Raw genomic sequence first — 20178 nt, 5'->3', positions numbered from 1 at the left:
TCACAAAGCCCTCATGTTTCACACGGCATACAGAGCACCCAGACCTTTATCTGTCTAGGAGAAGTTCATGTAATTCAGGTTCAGATAAGGGTGTCTGGGTGGCAGAGCCTAGGCCTAAAGGTGCCAAGGTCGCTGGCAGCATATATTCTTTCATGCTCTTTCTATCCCCTCTACCCTGACGGCTCAGCTCACTCCTTTAAGACAATAGTCTGACATCTACAGTTACCTGAGTCTTTATGTGCACTGTCCGCTCTGCAAGAGAGATGGTGGCTGGGTCAGAGGAACTCCATGAATTACATCACCTATTGTGGGAAGATGACAAAAAAAACATACAAGAGGAAAGGGCATGCAACATCTTGTTAAATCTTGGAAAGTGAGAGTTTTGATGTCACAGGCAATAAATAGGTGGTCAATGTCGAGAGGTTAAGGAAGAGAACCATGTTTGACACGGCAAGGAAAGAACACAACTTATATTCTTCTAAACAACTTTCTTATTTAAAGAAGGACTCCTCCCAGTCTGTGTAGTCAAGCTTCAGATGGGCAGGAAGAGATTGTAAACAGTGTCTTCCATGGAGGCACATGAATGAGTCTCACCTCTGGAGCTTGATTTTCCAGATGGCCTCTACAGATTTTATAGCATCCTGCCTTTTCATGGAGATGGATTATTGACAAGAATATTGATTAAGGATCACAAACTTGTGGCTCATTGGCTGATTCCATCATGGTTGGAATGTTTGGCTAAGTGTTTTATGAAAGTCTGAATTCGAACACCTTTAGGCAGGGCAAGCTTGTTCCTGTTTATCGTAAATATCCACCATGCTCATGCCCATTGATTCACATATTAATGTTAACTTCATGGACCCTGTTGACATTGTGATATGCTTCCAACACTCCAGGATTTCTGAATTTCCTTAAGAAGTTTTTGCCCTGATGAGAGTGGTCCCACAGCCCCACAATTCTTAGGCCCCAAATCTCTGAAGAGGCTATTTGGTCCTGTCTTCAACATCCAGTCCTCCACAGAACAAGTATGGTGAGGACTCAATCTGATCTCTCAAGATGCTTAAAAATCTAATTTCAAAGACAAAACTAATTCACATGAATCAAGAACCAACCTTATCAGGAGTTGAGGAAGAGGGGAATAGGGAGTTATTATCACATGGACAGAAATTCTTTTTGGGATGAAAAAAAGTTCTGTAAATGGTAGTGGTGATAGTTGCACAACATTGTGAATGTACTTAATGACACGGAAATGTACACTTAAAAATGGTTAAAGTAGTACATTTTGTATTAAGTATACTTAACCACAATTTAAAAGATAAAAGGCCCAGAAAATAATCATTAGCATGAGGAACTTTTTACAAGCTGTAAGGAAGAATGTTCTGAAAATGATTTGATAAAGAAATGGACTAGTAAATGTTTTTCTTAAATGTTCTCTTTATATTTTTTTATATATTTTTTCTTTTTTATTTGTTTTAGGCGAGGCAACCCTTGGTTGACCTCACAGATTGCAAGGACCTTGTCAGCTTACAATACCTTATTTTTTATTTTTTATGCCTACAGCACCTGGTCTTCCTAGGTGGTCTCCTATCCAAGTACTACCAGGCCTAACCCTGCTTAGGTTCTGAGATCAGATGGGATCAGGCTTGTTCAGGGTGGCATGACTGCAGACTCTTTTTATATTTTAATCTTAAATATAGATCCATACATTTCAGATAATTTAATAAGAAGAATCTCATCCTGAATATGGGATGAATTTGAGCCATTTCAACATCTTTTCTCAACTTGCAAATTCCCTAACAGTACAGGGAAGACTTTTTTCAGCCAAAGAACACTGAATGACAGGTTAGCAAAAAACAACTAAAAAGCAGCTTGCATCAGACCTTTAGTAGCCAGTCAAAATACCTACAAAGTAAATTGAATCTTTTATTACTTTTATTATTCCTACCCAACCTGCTCCTGCTTCCTGAAGCTGCTGCTGTCCTCTGTGCTGCTGCAAAGGTTCAGTCTCACATTAACCTGAGCCAGAGTGGCACTGCATGCTGTGTGGTGCCCTCCTCCTCTGGGCTCTGAATACATGTGATTAACAAGCTTCTGTTAACCTCATAGGTCTAGTGTCAGTGTTATTCGTTCAGCCATCCCCAGAACCCTAGGGCGGGACTCTCTCCCTCACCAATGGGATGGAGAGGAGTTTAACAGAACACTATATATCCTACTCAACCAGCTTCTGCTTCCTGCAACTGCTGCTGCCTTTTTGCTGTTGAAACAGTGTTCAGTCTCCATCAGCCTGACCTCTTGTCCCAGGCAAAACCATCGAAACTTGCCAACCTCACACCTGCTCTAATCGTTGCACCTACCTTACAGATAACCCATAGCCACTGTCATCCCACTAAACCATTTAAACCATCTGCTGCAAACTCCTCTACAGAAGCTCACCCAGCCTCTGCTCCTCTCAGATCTGAGGAGTTAGAACCAAAGATAATCTCACGCCTTTTGCAGAATTGGCCTTCAGTACAGGTTTATTTATTGATTTTGGACTCGTTGATGGAGGGTACTTTTGTGGATAGGGCAGTGGGGTCAGTGTCTTCCTAAATACAGCACATGCATATAATGAACATACTGTTTGTCATTTTCAATTATGTGGGTAGAGATCCTCACAGTTGCCCTTTCTGCCTCACGGGTTATAGTGAACAGCAAACAAGGGAGATGAAGTACATGAAAAGCCTCTGTGGACTCTGGAGGACTACATAATTCTAAAGGATTAATATTCATTTGTTTCTAGCAAACATGCTAAAGCCAGACCTTGCTTCCATGATAATGCTACCGCACCACGATCATTGAAATGGTAGAATTTCCTAAGAAAACTATTCACGGTTATCGATTCATATGTACCATGGGTCATATCATACCCCTATAAAAATCCTGAAAGATATGCCACCAATGTGTGTTGTCCCTCCATCCAAGCCTTATGAGGGAGTTTTGCTATGTCTTTCTCAGAAAATATTACTGATTACCTCAGATATGCCAAGGTGTTGGGACAGAGGAGCATAGTTTTTGCTATTGAGCAGCAACATTTTTATACATTAGCATTTTTATTAATGCCCAAGAGCTAAGATTTCCAGAGAGTTGGACAGGAAGCCCCAGAGCAGTGTCAAGCAGCAAGACCACCAGCACTCAGCAGTGTTACTATACGATGCAGAAGTGTAGGAAGCAATCAGAGGCACTAGAGGGCAGCACATGCCCACTCAACTCTCAGCCAGGCCGGCTCAGCAACAGGAACAGATAGATCATCTGTCTACTCCAGTAGCTCTCAATCCTTGCCTCACATCAGAATCACTCGGAGGCTTGTAAAAATATAGATTTCCTAGCCTTACCCCAGACTTAATCAGAATCTCTAGAGGCAGGGGCAGCAATCTATACATTATGAATGAAAAATAATCCTCATGAGATAAAGCACTGAGCTCTAGGTGTGTATTTGGGAGCAATTGGCTTCCAAACAGCAATAGTTCTCCCTTTCCCCGTTTTATTGACATATAATCAACGTAATATTATATTAGTTTAAGGTGTACAACATAATGGTTTGATATATGTATATATTAGTAAATGATTACAAAAAGTTTAGTTAACTTGCATCATCTTACATGTTATCTATATTTTCCTGTGATGAGAACTACTCTCTTAGCAACTTTCAAAGATACAATACAGTATTGTTAACTACAGTCACCATGCTATATATTAGATCCCCAGAACTTGTCTTATAACTGGAAGTTTGTACCTTTTGACTCACCATTTCCCCCACCCCTCACCCACTGCAGCTGGCAACCACCAATCTGTTGTTTTTATGAGTTCAGGTTTTTTTTAGATTCCACATTTAAGTGAGATCACATAGTATTTATCTTTCTCTATCTGATTTATTTTACTTAGCATAGTGCCCTCAAGGTCCATCCATGTTTCCACAAAAGGTAGGATTTCCTTATTTTATTTACAGCAGAATAATATTGCATTGTGTGTGCGCGCACATGTGCGTGTGTATGTGTGTGTAACACGTCGTCTTTATCCATTCATCCCTCAATGGACACTTAGGTCTTAGCTACTGTAAATACTGCTGAAATGAACATGAGTGTTCAGATATCTCTTCCAGGTAGTGATTTCATTTCCTTCAGATAAATACCCTGAAGTGGGGTACTTCTATTTTTAATTTTCTTAAGAACCTCCATCCTCTTTTCCATAGTGGCTGTACTAATTTACAGTGCATGAGGGTTCTCTTTTCTCCATATCCTTGACAGTGGTGATCTTTTTTATTTTAATTTTTCTTTTCAATTACAGATGACATTTAATATTATTTTATATTAGTTTCAGGTGTCTAGCATAATATAATTTACAAAGTGATCCTCTCCTCCCAAATTAGTCAAGCACCCACCTGGCTCGATACACAGTTATTACAATATTATCGACTATAATCCCTATGCTGTCTTTTTGAGGACAGTCATTCTAACAGGCGTGAGGTGATATCTCATTGTGATTTTGATTTGCTTTCCCCTGATGATTTGTGATATTGAGAACCTTTTCACCTATCTGTTGGACCAATTTGTCCAATTTAATCTTCTTTTTGGATTTTTTCCTTTTATTTTCTTCTTTCTTTCACTTCTTATCTTTCTTGTCCTATTTCTTTCTTCATTGGAGTTTTCTTTCTCTAAGTTTTTTTCTTCTCTTCTAACTTAGGGAGCTAATACCATACCCCTCCCATACTCCAGAAAGAAATGTTTTTAAATTGGGAAAGGGAGCATCTCTTGATGTACAGATATTTTAGACTAAATCTTTGGCTTTTGTCTTCATTGTCACTGCCATGATCAATTCATTCATTGATTCAACAAATTTTAATTGGGTGCTTTTGTGTATGTTAAAGGCATTGTAGTTACTGGAGAAACAGAAAAAATACCTAGCATAGTCGATCAATTTTATTAATTACAGTTGGTCCATCCTTAAGACACCGCTGGCTCAGAGAACCTTGATAAGATGAAGTCTTTCTACTTGTAAAGCTGAGGAATGCTGACTCCTACTTCTCCTTTCTGTTTCTCCTAGTTAATCTCCACCCTCCTGACCAGCGGCAGAGGCAGGGAGAGCCATCTAAAACATCAGGCTGCTGCAATAACCATAAGCTGCAGTCTCCTCACAGAGGACAGTGGGTTCCACTATTTCTCAGGAAGCTGCCTTCCTCTAGTGTGTCTTAGTTTTCTCCCATTAGAATGAAGTATTATCTATTAAAGGCTATTTTTTTTCAATAAAGCACGGAGAGTGTATGTTATCTAGAAGTGAATCCTGGTAATTGAAAAGTAGGAAATAATAATTACACAAAAATACTCACAATATTTCAGGGTGTGCCTGGCACAGATAAACTGCTATATAAATCTCCTATAAAGGAGAGGGAGATTGTTTTTGGCTGAAGTGATTTGGGAAAGCTTCATGTAGAAAATGGCATTTAAACAAGTGCTTGAAGCAGAGACAGGATTTTAACATGTGTAATTAGAATAGAGAGTGATCTAAATGCAGGAATCAGCATGTGTAAAGCCGCCGGTGTCTCTGTGTAAGGATATGTGGCAATAACAGGAGTCCTGGAATATTTATTTTACTCTGGGTATATTATATTTTGTATATATTTGATCTCAGTGAAGTAAGGTTTAAATTTCATTTTGTCTTCATGTAGAAACTGAGGTTGTGGATATCTCCTTGTGGGTATATTTTCTGCATCACATGGACATGAACTATGGAAATGGGTCTCCTGAATCTGACCATATGTGTTTCTAGGTATAAATGTCTGTGTGGGTGCATTTCTCTACAGATTTTTTTGGTCTTTGTGGGTGTGTGCACATGCAGTCCCTGAGGGAATGAGAAGGAAAGTGAGAGGAAGGATTAGAGGGGGAGGAGGAGTTGGTAGGAGTGGAAAGGGAGTAAGACGTTGTTGAGAGGAACCTCTGAAGCCCAAGTGTGAAACTACTTTACACATTCGTTAGTATTTTAAGTAGTTGATAATAAATGGTCTCATTGACCTCAAAGTTCTTTTTCTAATAATACAACATTTACTGGTAAAAGGCTAGTGTTTCAAAACGTCATCTTTTATCTATCATATTCCATCTCCTTTTTTTTTTTTCATTTGTCTTTCCTTTTATCCAATTAATCCTCTTTTTGGATTTTTTTTCCTTTTAGTTTACTCTTTCTTTCATTTCTTATTCTTCTTGTCCTATTCTTTTCTTCACTGGAGTTTTCTTTCCGTAAGTTTTTTCCTTCTCTTCTGACTTAGGGAGCTAATACCATACCCCTTCCATACTCCAGAAACAAATGTTTTTAAATTGGGAAAAGGAGTACCTCTTGATGTAAAGATATTTTAGACTAAATCTTTGGCTTTTGTCTTTATTGTCACTGCCATGATCAATTCATTCATTGATTCAACAGATTTTAATTGGGTGCTTTTGTGTATGTTAAAGGCATTTTTGTAGTTACTGAAGAAAAAAAAATACCTAGCATAGTCAATCAATTTTATTAATTATCTCCTTTAACTAAGGTAATCAATTTTTCTTTTCTCCAGATATAGGAGAAAACTAGAAGACGGAAAAGCAAGAGTAATTCAGCTAATTTTTTTCATGGACACCTACTATATACCATCTTAAGAAAATTTAGGTAGCAAATAATCATCTGGTGTATTTGCATATTTTTCACATTTGATAATACAATGCAACTCTAAGAAATGAGGGTAAATCAAAATCTCACTATGTTTAGGGAGAAATATTTTTGCATCTGTTTCTTAGAAATAGTTCAGGCAGCCAAAGATTGTTTATTAATTAACTTAATCACTTAACAATTAAGCTCTGAAAGTTAAAGATCTGGAAATACAATTTTAGCTAATATATTATATACTATGAGTTCCAGAATTATAAGAACTTCATAAAATTAAACCCCTTTGAAAAGATATTCATTACCACCACTTGGTTTAGCCTAATATAAATTAGACTAAATATCTATTATATATAAATTGATATATTATATATTCATATATTATATAATATTTAATAATACCATATAATATATAAACATAAATATTTAATGATATTATATAATAGGTAATTTATAAATATTTATAAAATATATAAATATAAATTAAAATTCTATATTATTGATACAGAAAATATATTTGAAGAAATAATGACTGAAAATTGCCCAAATTTAAAGAAAGTAATAAATTTACAAATTCATAAAGCTCAATGAACCCCAAACAGGATAAGTGAAAAGAAAACCATGCCCAGATACATCATAATCAAGCTTCTTAAAACCAAAGAGAAATAAATTTTGAAAACAATCAGAGAAAAATAATGTTATAAATCAAATGGCTGTAGATTTCTTATCAAAAACCATATAGGCCAGAAGACAGTGTAACAACATCTTTAAAGTGTTTTAAAAAACGACTATTAACCCACAATGTACATCCAGCTAAAATATCTTTCAAAAATGAAGATGAACTAGAAACAATCTCATATTTAAGAAAACTAAGAACTTGTAACTAGCAGACCTACTCTAAAGAAATGCCAAAGGAAGTTCTTCAGGCTAAAGGGACACGATCCCAGAAAGACACCTGGAACTTAGTTTCCCACTTAAGAACAATAGAAAGGGTAAGTATCAGGGTAAATAGACTGTTTTTCTCCTCTAAAGTATAATAAAATATGTATGAATATTGAAAGCAACAGTTATAACATTGTGTTTATAGATGAAATATGTAAGACCCTTATAAAGGGAGGGGATAAAGGGAACTTGTGGTTTTAAGGCTTTCTATGTTTCACTTGAAGTGATAAAATATTCAATCTAAATAGATTGCGAGAGTTAGGTATGTCTATTATAATAACCATTGGAGCAACCACTAAAAAAATGCAAAGCTATATAGCCAAAAAAGCCAATGGATAAATTAAAAAAGAATACTAATAAATATGCAAAAACTCCAAAGGAAGCCAGGCAAGAAGAAAAGAGGAGCAAGAACAGAAAAGATAAACAGAAAAATAATATAATAGAACACCTAAATCCAACCATTTCAATTATCACAACAAATGTAAATCACCTGTACTTACCAATTAAAACAGAAATTCTCAGATCCAATTTTAAAAAGACCAAACTATATAACTACGTGCTGCTTTAAAAAAAAACAAAAACAAAAACCCTACACAATGCAATATGTATATTCCTTACTGTTGAATTGTATACCTGAAACTTAGTGGATTTTGTTAACCAATGCCACCATAATAAAAATATAAACAAATAAATAATTTAAAAACCTACTTTAAATACAATTATATTATATGTTACATATGGATATACAATTCAACCATATGTATATGCAAATACAGAGAAAAACTGGATTGGCTCTTTGAATATCAGAAAAAGTAGACTTCAGAACAAGGAAAATTACCACCAATAAAGAGGAAAATCACATAATGATAAATAGGTCAATTACCCAAGAAGACAACAATTTGAAATGTACATGCCCCTAAGAATTAATGTCCAAAATACACGAAGGAAAAACTGATAGAACTGAAAAGATATAGAGACAAATCCACTGGAGCCTTCAACAGTCTTCTTTCTGTAATAGGTAGAAAATTATCAAGGATATAGGAGACCTAAACAATATTATCAATCAACTTGACCATATTGAAATTTATAGAGTGCTGCACCCAAGAAGAGCATAATATACATTCATTTCAAATGCACGTGGAATATTCATCCAGATAGTTAATATTCTGGCTATTAAACCTTAACAAATTTTTAAAAACTGAAATCGTACAAAGTATACTGTCAGACCGTATCAGAATTAAACTAGAACTTATAGTTTTCATGATTTAATAACTAGGAAGATATCTGGAAAATACCTACATATTTAGAAATTACAAAATGCTGATGAAAGAAATCAGAGAAGACCCAAATAAATGAAGAGACATTAAATTCAAAGATTAGAAAAATTAATATTGTTAACATTTTAATTTTCCCTAAATTGATCCTTATATTCCCAGCAGGATTTTAAAATAGATTTATATGGAAAGGTAAAGAAAGTAGAATGACCAAAACAATTGAGGAATAGAAGAAAGTGGAAGACTCAAATTACCGGATTTCAAGAATTCCTATAAAGCTACAATAACCAACACAGTGAGGTACTGGAGAAGACACAAAAATCAATGTATAACTAAAGGAGGATTGGCAAACTTTGGCCTGTAGGCCAAATCTGACCCATTGCCTATTTTTGTAAATACAGTTTAGCTTAATGATGCCCATTTGTTTACATGTTATCTATGGCTGCTTTCATGCTACACAGTCAAAGTAAGCAGTTGCTACAGATGGCCTGTAGAGCTTAAAATATTTAGTATCTAGCCCTTTAAAGAGAAAATAGTCAATTCCTGAAATAGAGAATCCAAAAATAGACCAAACACACAAATGGCCAAATGATTTTTGACCAAAATAAAAAGCCAAATCAATGGAGAAATGAGACTTTCCAACAAATGGTACCAGAATAATTAGGCATCCATTTGCCACCACCCCCCAAAAACCTATACCTCACATGCTGCAAATTAACCCAAAATTAATCATAGACCTAAATGCAAAATGCGAAACTATAAAACTCTTAGAAGAAAACATAAGTAAACCTTTGTGACTCTAAGATAGGCAGAGTTTTTAGAAATACCATCCAAGCAAGATCAATAAAAGAACACATTGAAAAACTGGACTTCATCAAAATTCTAAACTTCTACCCTTTGACAAATATTGTTAAGAAAAATATTTGCAAATCAGATATTTGATAAAGGACTTGCATCCAGAACATATAAAGAACTCTCAAACTGAAATCCGAATCAAATATAAATGAGTTACAGAAGAAATAGCCGACCATAGATGATACTGTCACTATTCAAGAGACCCTATATATGCAGGGAGAGGAATGTAGTAAAGATGAACTTAACAACATAAATGAGAAAAGGAGGAAATGATGTTGACAAATACTTTAAAATATTCACATTAAAGTAATTCTCAGAGGCATTTCATATTAAAAGCTCAAAGGATAAAATGTTGGCATAGATCTAAACTTATAAAGGAGTATAATTTGCAAAGGCGTAGAAAAGATGTTCACTCTCCACCCTAAAGTACATTATAAGAAGACAAACACTATTAAAACCATTTTTAATGAGGTTTCTTTTTTTTCCTGGTAGAAAGTGTTTTATTAAATCTTACCAACACAGTCTACGGTCATTACACCCTGAAAAAGCCCGATCCCGTCTGATCTCGAAAGCTAAGCAGGGTTGGGCCTGTTTAGTACTTGGATAGGAGACTTCCTAGGAAGATCAGGTACTGTAGGCATAAAAAATGAAAAATAAAAAATTGTAAGCTGACAAGGTCCTTGCAATCTGTGAGGTCAACCAAGGGTTGCCTTTTCTAATAAATAAATAAATTAATTAATAGATAGATAGATAGATAGATAGATAAATCTTACCAACACAGTTCAGAGGGTTTATGAGAGCATTATCACCACTGTTATACTATGCGACCTTCTTAAAAGGATAGTTTTTCAAAGAGAAATACATATTTTCCATGTACGTGGACAATAATATTTCAAAAAGAAACATCCTATTTTCTTATATTAAGGACTCTATAACTTTAAAGTTTTAAGTATCATTGAATAATTTTATTTAAAAATGGAAGCTTTGGAATACTAGAGTAATCATGAACAAAAATCATGGGGATTCTTCATTTAATAAAGTTATAGAAGTATGCACACCTGTAAAATTTTTCTTCAGTGTTGAAAAAGAGATGTAAAATACACCCTCTAAAATGTCTTCTGCAAGTAGAAAAGAACAATCTGTATGCTGTCAGATATTAAGAAATTAGAGACAGGCCTTCTGGTCAAGATGGTAGAGTAAATAAATGCTGTGCTTGCCTCTTCTCACAACCACACAAAAATTACAACTAAACTACAGAACAGCCATCAGTGGGAGTCACCTGAAATCTAGCTGAAAAAAGTCCTACAACTGGGGACACACAGAAGAGGTCACCTTGAGACTGGTAGGAGGGGCAGCGATGCAGAACTGGGCTGTTCGCACACCCTCAAACAGCGGTTAAAAATCAAGAGGGATATCTCAGCTGTAGAGGTTCCCCTGAAGAAGGGAGGGGTCCTACCCCCACACCAGGCACTCCAGCCCAGGGTTCCAGTGCTGGGAAGAAAAGTCCCCATAATATCTGGCTGTGAAAACCAGTGGAGATTGTGGCTGAGTGAGATGGAGGGCGGCTAGAATTCCTTTTAAAAGGCCCGCACAAGGACTTACTTGCTGCTGGACTTACTAGTTCTGAGCTCCAGTGCTGGGGCAGCTGCTCAAAAGGTGCCACGGCCATATAGGGAAGAACTGAATTGTCTGGCTTTGAGGTAAGGGCTGGAGGGGCAGCTTTCTCTCAGACAGAAGTGCTGGTAGAGGCCATTGTTCCTTTGTTGAGCCCTCCTCCTACCAGTGTGCAAAGGCAATGGCATGACCACCATATCTGAGTCTCCATCAACCTGGCTAACATTGCTCACCTCACCCTGCCCTGGTGATTCTCTAAGACCCTGCCCCTTCAAACTTGCAGGCCTACCCAATTCGCTTCCTGTGGCTTTTCCATTCAAATGGCCTGTCTTAACTCATGCTGCAGCCTTTCCTAAAATCTCTCAAAGGTTCACAAACCCCAAACAACAGCATCTAGTCTTGGTGTAATCTGTAGCTCTTGCTGAGCAGCCCCAAGCCTGGCACTAGTTACAGCCAATTTTATTTCCTGGCTTAGCCTCAGCCAGGTGCCTCCAAGCTCAGCAAAAGTGGCAACCATTAGCAGATCACTTTGTAGCTCATACTAAGTGGCCCCATGAACATCAGAGGCAGTGGCTTTCCTAGGCCTACACTAGAGCCCCTCCCAGGAGGCCCCAGCCTGTATGCCCAGTGGCCATCTTTGGTCTGAGCCAGAGTACCAATTAGGTCCACGTCCAAAGATGACACACCCCATGGGCAGACTGGGCAGGCACCAGAGACCTGCTAAAGCAAATCCTGCTCTATATGGTCAACCTCTGCACAATAGCTCCTCCACTGTAGTCACCAGCCAGTCCTCACAACCAATTAGCCTGAGGGTCAATCCTTCCCACTAATGTACAAACAGCAACCAAGGTTCAACTAAAACAGGAGGGCACAAACAACCCATAAAAGAAACATACCTGGAGCACCTGGCTCAGGTGACCAAGGAAGACTGTACCACCGGGTACCACAGGACACCTACTGCATAAGACCACTCAAGTCTGTGAGACATAGCAGTCCTACCTAACACACAGAAATAAACACAGGGAGGCAGCCAAAATGAGGAGACAAAGAAACATGTCCCAAATGAAAGAACAGAACAAGGCTCCAGAAAAATTGCTAAACTACATGGAGAAAAGCAATCTACCAGATGCAGAGTTCAAAACACTGGTTGAAAGGATGATCAATGAACTTAAGGGAAGAGAAGATGAACTCAGTAAGAACTTTAACAAGGAGACAAAACATAAAAGTGGATATATAAAACATTTAAAAAATCAGTCAGAAATGAACACAATAAAATGAAGAATATCTTAGATTAGATGGAGGAAATTAGATGAAGCAGAAGAATGAATCAGCGATTTAGAAGATAAAGTAGCAGAAAACACCCAATCAAAACAGCAACAAGAAAAAAGAATCCAAAAAAAAAAATGAGGATAATTTAAGGGAACATATGCAAAGGTGTTGAAGTGGGAAAGAGCTTGCACTATGAGGAATTCAAACAGGCAGCGCAGTAGTGAAGAGCCCAGGTACCACAGTCAAATTGCCTGGGTTTGAATCCCAGCTATGCCTCACACTTACTGTGTGACTCTGAATGAGTTCTACAACCTCTCTGGACTTTGGTTTCCTTATTTATACCTGCCTCATAGTGTGTGAGGACTGTAATTGTTCAGTAAATATTAGCTTATTGTGACTGGTGAGATTAGAACGAAGTAGTGCTAGAAGGTGTTGGAAAGAAAAGGACACAATATTATGGAGGCTTTTAGGTCCTATTAAGAATTTAGGATTCATTCTAAATGCAATAGAAAACTATTGAAGGATTTTAAGCAGAGGCATAACACCATAAAACATGTGCTTTAAAACATTAATCGATCAACAAATATTATGCTTCTCTTTATAGCAAAAAAAAGACTTATGGGCTAAACCTTTTCTATCAGTCCAGCCTTCTTTTCATTCTCTCTTTGCCCCTTGACCTTTCCATGTGTGATAGTCTCTTTCCATTAAGTATTAAGTCAATTCAAAAATTCAGTCTTCCATTTCAGCTGGAACTACCATCTTTCAGTAATACGCCAAAATGACTAACACAAATGGAAAGAGGAGAAGCATCCGTTTTATGTTCTCTAGGCCTTTTAGAAAACATGGAATTGTTCCTTTGGCCACATGTGAATCTACAAGAAAGGTGATACTGTAGACATCAAGGGAATGGGGACTGTTCCAAAAGGAATGCCCCACATATGTTACCATGGCAAAACTGGAAGAGTTTACACTGTTACCCAGCATGCTATTGGCACTGTTGTTAAAAAAACAAGTTAAGGGCAAGATTCTTGCCAAGAGAATTAATGTATGCATTGGGCATGTTAAGCACTCTAAGAGCCGAGATAGCTTCCTGAAATGTGTGAAGGAAAATGATCAAAAAAAGAAGGAAGCCAGAAAGAAAAATACCTGGGTTCAAATGAAGCACCAACCTACTCCACCCAGAGAAGCACACTTTGTGAGAATGAAAAGAAAGGAACCTGAGCTGCTGGAGCCCATGCCCTATGAATTCATGGCCTGATAGGTTTAAAAAAATAATAAAAGACCTCTAATTGAGCTGTCCCTTCCCCCAAAGAAATATTTAAGCAAAACTAACTGTCCTAAAAAAATTTTTAAAAATTCAGTCCTCATAGGAGTGTTCTTCCTCTCCGTCTCCTTCTTCTCAAGCACAATGTCACAATGTAAGTTTACTCCTTTTCTTTGTAAACATGGTAGTACAGCTGAAGTCCACGCTCTTTTTTTCTGGCCTTCAACTGAGCTATTTCATCTGCTTATCTATAATCCATCCCTATCTGTCAATTTCTGTCTTTCTGGAATCCAATTAGGATAAAAAACACTACCACCAGAACTCTGGGGGCACCAATCTCCATTATTGTCATCATCTCAACTGCCCCGGAGTCCCTCGGTCTTGCTCTCCTCACACGCTCTGGGTCCACACAGGAACCTTTGAATCTCTGCATGCTAGATACAGACCATTGGCAACTGGCAGGATTATTTGAGGAGTTCTACCCAGAAACTTGCCTTCTCAGATGCTCCCCTGTTACCCACTCTCCCCTCCCCTACCTCCATGTCAAACATAGAGCTTCTCCTAGGCTTCAGCCTGCCACCACGCTCAAAGAGTCTCAGGTCACTCTTCTCCCTATCTGAATATTTTTATTGTATCCTCCCACTTCCATTGCCCTACTCCCAACAAAAGTGCTTCCTTTTATTTCATCATCTCCTCTGGAAGGAGTTTCTTCTCTATCATATGTTCCTTCTTTAGGTGAGGGCCATATTGGTGGAATGAGTGCAGGGGAATATGATTAGATTTTGGGAACACAATTAGAATTAGGATGTATGTGAAAAAAATCCATATTAGTTTATGGTCAAAATATCATCTCTGCTTAAATTGTTTACTGTCTGTCTCCACCACAAGATATAGGCAAGCTCCAAGAGGGGTGAGACTCCCTTGTCTATTTTCTTTACTGCTACATCTCCAGCACCTAGCACAGAATCTGTTACTTAATATTAGTGGAAAGAATGAAGAAATATTATGAGCAAACCAATAAACGAGTGATTTGTGCTACTGGCACTGGGAACCAATGGAGGATTTTGAGCAGAGTATTGAAGCGATCAGATCTGCAGCTTATTAAATGTCTTTGTTATGAACTGAATGTCTGTGTCCCCCCAAAATTCATATGTTGAAACCCCCCAATCCCAATGTGATGGTATTAGGAAGTGGGACCTCTGGGAGGTAATTAGAATTACATAAGATCCTGAAGATGGAGCCCTCATAAATGGGACTGGTACCCTTATAAGAGTCATGTGAGAGCTTGCTTCCTCCTCTCTTTTTTTCTGCCAGAGGTTACAGCAAAAAGACAGCTGACTATGAACCAGGAAGCGGGTCCTCGCCTGACACTAAATCCAAGACCAGCACCCTGATCTTGGACTTCCCAGCCTCTAGAACTGTGAGAAATGAATTTCTACTGTTTATAAGCCACCCAGTCTATGGCATCTTGTTATAGAAGCCCAAACATAATAAAACTATCTTTAAGCTGTCATGGTCAGCATAAGAAGCACTCCGTATTATCCCAAGTAACAGTTATTAAATTAACTCTCCGGCATACATACTACAGTGGGAGAATTCATGACTGTAAACATTCAAATCCATGAGAAGAGCTCAGGAAACATAAACCTAAGACTTCCTCCCCTTTTCTCTGTAGCCTCTCTTTTTATACCCCTCCCCTTTTCCTAACACTGAGGCCCTTTATTCACCTTAGTAACCTTTTCAGAGAATTTCAGCTGAGATCTGGATAACAAGCCCACTCTGATATGGTATTTGCATTTCATGCTTAATTTGTTTATAACATTACAAATTTTATACTCCTACATTTCTACTGTTATAATCATGATACTATTTTGGTACTTCTCTTTTACAAGTGAATTAGCATTACCATGTAAAAGAGAAAAATTGTTGGTCGTCTCCTTAATATGTCTAGAGACTTAATCTAAACTCGAAGTCTAAGTTCTTAGTGCCTGAGATGAACCATTTGCGGAGGTTTCTCAGCATACTTAAGAGCTGCTGTCAACTTATGCCTGGGTCTCCTCATGTCAGAGGATGAGCTGGTTGACTTATCCTTTGGTAAAATGGAAAGAATCCAAGATCAGAGACACTGCCTGGGAGTTTTCTCTTGAAATCATTTAACACCTCTTGTTCTTTACTCTTATAGGCAGAGTGTAGAGGCCTTCCCATTAAAGGAGGCACCAGGAATCCTGTGGGCCTGGTGTCCAGAATAAAGAAAGCGTGAAGGTTTTTTGACAGGTTCTTGTCTCTAGAGCAGAATCAAGAGAGTATTTCAGGAAAGGGGCTAGAAGGAAGCAGCAGTGACCCCAACACATTTCCTAAAGATCATAGACATTTATTCCTGGTATTTATGAAGATTTCTAGTGATTGAGTGACTGTTATTCTTATTTTATAAAACCTTGCCATCAGGGAACTGACATTTTAGACAGGACAAACTTTTCAGACAGAGTCAGGGACACGGAGAACTTCCCAGGTGAACTTTCTGATATCTTTTTCAATTGTATAATCTAATTCTAACCTTAAAAATCTAAAAATTGTTCATAAAGTCATTTCAGTGTCTGAAGAGTGAGGAATAAATTGGGAAACTGCATTCCAACTTAGATGTAGCTAGGCAGAACCCAGCCTGAGAAGACATTGGTGGCAGCAGGAAAAGAAAGCAAGAGGCCAAACACATGGCCTGTAGAGCTCAAAATTAACTATGTCAGGGTTATCTTGGAAGAGACTCTGGCTTGAATTTCAATCCATAGCCCCAGTACTCTAACAGAAATACAAGTTTTTGTGTTTTGGGGTGGGGTGTAGGGGCAGGTATTTCCCCAGAAATCACCTGAGGTTGAGAAGGCAACAGTGAGAACCTGGGGTCCTCTCTACCTTTGGAATCTTCTCTCTGGTCTTCAGGCATCTGTCATGTCCCAGAGTTTTAGTCCTGCTTCAGTCTACTCATCTTTACCTGCTCTTTTTTCTCATGGCCAATAGTCCTCTCCCTTCATCTCATCCCGTCCAAGCAGGCCCTGGGCAAAGGGAGTTCAGAATGCCTTTATGTGATATTCTCTCCCATTGCTGCCATCCCACTGAACTGTCTGCAACCCCAAGCCATGCCCACATCAGGAAACTGAGCCTTTTTTTCCCCATGCTCTAGCAACACTGGAAAATGCTTGGTAAACATGTACTGAATAAACTATGTACAAATATATGCTAAGGCAATTTAAAAGAAATGATATTGTAATAAAATTATGAATAATTTTTTATTAAGTTTATTATGGTAACATTAGTTAATAATTATATAATTTTCAGGTGTACATTATAATTTGACATCTGTATATTCTATTGTGTGTTTACCACCCAAAGTCCAGTTTCCTTCAGCTACCATATGTTTGATCCTCTTTACCCACTTCACCCTCTCCCAAACCCCCTATATCCAACTCCCTTTACCCCGTCTACCACTCTCTTTCTCCTCTACCCCCTACCCTCTGGTAACCAATAGTCCATTGTCCATGTCCCTGAGTCTCTGTTTGTTTGTCTTGTTCGTTTGTTGCTTTTAGGTTTATATCTCACATATCAATGATATCATGTGATTTTCAATTTTTCCTGTCTGGCTTATATCACTTATCACAAATATCTCTAGGTCCATCCATGTTGTTGCAAATGGCAGTATTTCATCTCTTCTTATGGCTGAGTAATATTCTATTGTATATATGTACCACAGCTTGTTTAGTCAATCATCTATCATAGGACACTTCGGTGGCTTCCATGTCTTGGCCACTGTGAATAATGCTGCTATGAACATCGGTGTGCAAATATCTTTTTGGATATGGGTTTTCAAGTCTTTGGGGTAAATACCCAGTAGAGGGATTGCTGGATCATATGGTAGATAGATCAATTCTTAGTTTATTGAGGAACTTCTATACTGTTTTCCATAGTGGCTGTACCAATTTGCAGTCCCACTAGTAGTATATGAGGGTTCCTTTATGAATAATTTTTCTATTTAAAAATTTTCAATGTAGTAGTATTTTTATATAATAATTAAAATATTTTCTTTAAAATATTTTATAAATTCATAAGTATATTTCTAAATAAAATATAAGTATATATTTAAATACTTTTGTAAAAAATGAATAGCTTATAAATATATACATAACCTATTCCTATAAAAATACAATTTTCCTATGAAAATTTAGAAAAAATTTCCCCACACATTTTCTAAATATACCCTAATCATGCTTCTATTCTCTCTATCCCAGCCTAACTCTCACTAGAATGTAAGCCCTTCCACCATGATAATGTAAGTCCTCTCCCTGCTGCCAGAATTTAAGATTCATATGAGTAGGAACTCCTTTTCTTGTTCACTACTGTATCCCCAGCTCCAAGAACAATGCCTGATAAGTGGTAGTCACTCGATAAGTACTGCTGAATAAGTGAGTGTACATCTGCATCTTTATCCAAAGACAGGAACACTTAAAGCAATCAAATGGAGGCAATAAGTATGCATATGTAACATGGGTCTTATTATAGTATAAATAATAGATAACATTCATAAAGCATTTATTAAGTAAATATGCTATGCACTCTGCTAAGCAGTTGATATGTAAAAATATGATATAGACACTAATATTACTTTTTTAAAACCTAGAGAAAACTGAATTTTAGAGGGTTTAGTTATTATACACCTACATATGATATGTAGCAAAGCAATGAACCATCTTCATGAGTTATTCATCATAATAAAATTATAGAGTAAGACAATGTTCAAGTTCTCATTATTTGGCTCCTCAAAGCCACACAGTGAGTGAAAGAGCTGCAATAGGATTTTGATTCCTTAATTCTAGTATGCATCAGATTTCTTCCCAGAAGACAAATACAAACATCTGTAGTAATGTTGCCCATGTCACAAGGTTCTGGTGGGGGAAAGTTAATAAGTGATTACAAAATTCTCTATAAATACAAAGTGCTGTAGAAATGCAAAACATCTACAACAACAGTAATTAATTCTAATCACCATCTCTTTTTTCTGTGTGCAGCTGTCTCTCAAATTCACTTTGAGAGTTTAATCACCCCATCTCAACAAATAATGTACCCTCCCTCTTTCTCAGACCCAACTAAGAAGCTGTCTCTCATCACCAGCCCCCAGCTGCTGAAGCTCTTCTCTTCCTCACCCGTCCCTACCCCCTATACACTTCCTACTCCTAGTTGATCAACAAAGGCTAAATAGTGACATTAATAAGAAAGAGTTCAGACTGTGCCTTGAGCCTTTCAAAATCCTTGAAATTCAAATAAAAGTGGGCGCAAGGGAGAAATATACAGATATTTCAAAATAGAATTCCCTTTCCTCCCCTACACAAGAAGGGAATTTTTCCTCCCTCTGAACTCCAGTTAATCCTCAGATAACTATGCTGAAATACCAGGTTGACAAATTATTGTTTAGTTCACAATATGAGGCTCATAACAAGCACTGAATAAATACAGCAATATGACAATGATCAATTCAACATTCACTTATGTCAATGGCTTCTTGAGTAGGTGTAACAGAGACCACATGGCCCCCAAACTGAAAATATTTACCATCTGGCCCTTTATAGGAGTGATTTGCTAACTTCCGATAGGGTGAGGCCTGGGGCCTGGGGCACTCTAATATAATAAGAAATATAAGAACTTTGAGAAGGGGGAGTTACAAAACTGTCATGGGGATGTAAAGTACAGCACAGAGAATATAGTCGATAATATTATAATACTTATGTATGGTGCCAGGTAGATATTAGACTAATCGAGGGATCACTTTGTAAATTATATAAATGTCTAATCATTATGCTATATACCTAAACTAATATAATATTGAAGGTCAACTCTAGCTGAAAAATAAAAACAAATTTAAAAATTTTTAAATAAATACAAAAAAAAAGAGAGAAGAACTTTGAAAAGGAGCAGTTTATGATATGGGCAGAAAACCAGGAGAATGTGCTATCTCCAAAGTCAAATGATGATCATTGTTAACGTAAGTGGCAGTGATCAACAAGCAAGATGGAGACTGAGACTTGAATGTTGGATTTCATGACCTGAAAGTCATTGGAGACCTTCACAAGAGCATTCTCAGTGGAATGGTAAGAATGAAAGTCTAATAGATGTGATGAGTTCAAGAAAGAATGGAAGAGAGGCAGTGAGACAGATAAAAAATTCTGCTAGAAAGGACAACAGAGAAAAGAGCCATAAACTGAAAAGGCTTGTAGAATTGAATGTGTTGGTTTTGTGGTTGTTGTTTTTTTTTTT

The 20178-nt window shown here is 37.3% G+C and overlaps 2 pseudogenes; one reads left to right on the top strand and one right to left on the bottom strand.

The window, feature by feature from the left end:
• Positions 1-1551: 1551 nt before the first annotated feature.
• On the bottom strand, positions 1552-1669 carry LOC118600977 (annotated as a pseudogene).
• An 8589-nt stretch (positions 1670-10258) lies between these two features.
• Positions 10259-10377, top strand: LOC118601519 (annotated as a pseudogene).
• The last annotated feature ends 9801 nt before the right edge of the window (positions 10378-20178 follow it).

The sequence above is a fragment of the Rousettus aegyptiacus genome, unplaced genomic scaffold (genome assembly GCF_014176215.1).
Source record: "Rousettus aegyptiacus isolate mRouAeg1 unplaced genomic scaffold, mRouAeg1.p scaffold_m13_p_3, whole genome shotgun sequence".
Lineage (NCBI taxonomy): Eukaryota > Metazoa > Chordata > Mammalia > Chiroptera > Pteropodidae > Rousettus > Rousettus aegyptiacus.
This window is presented reverse-complemented; position numbering and strand designations above follow the sequence as displayed.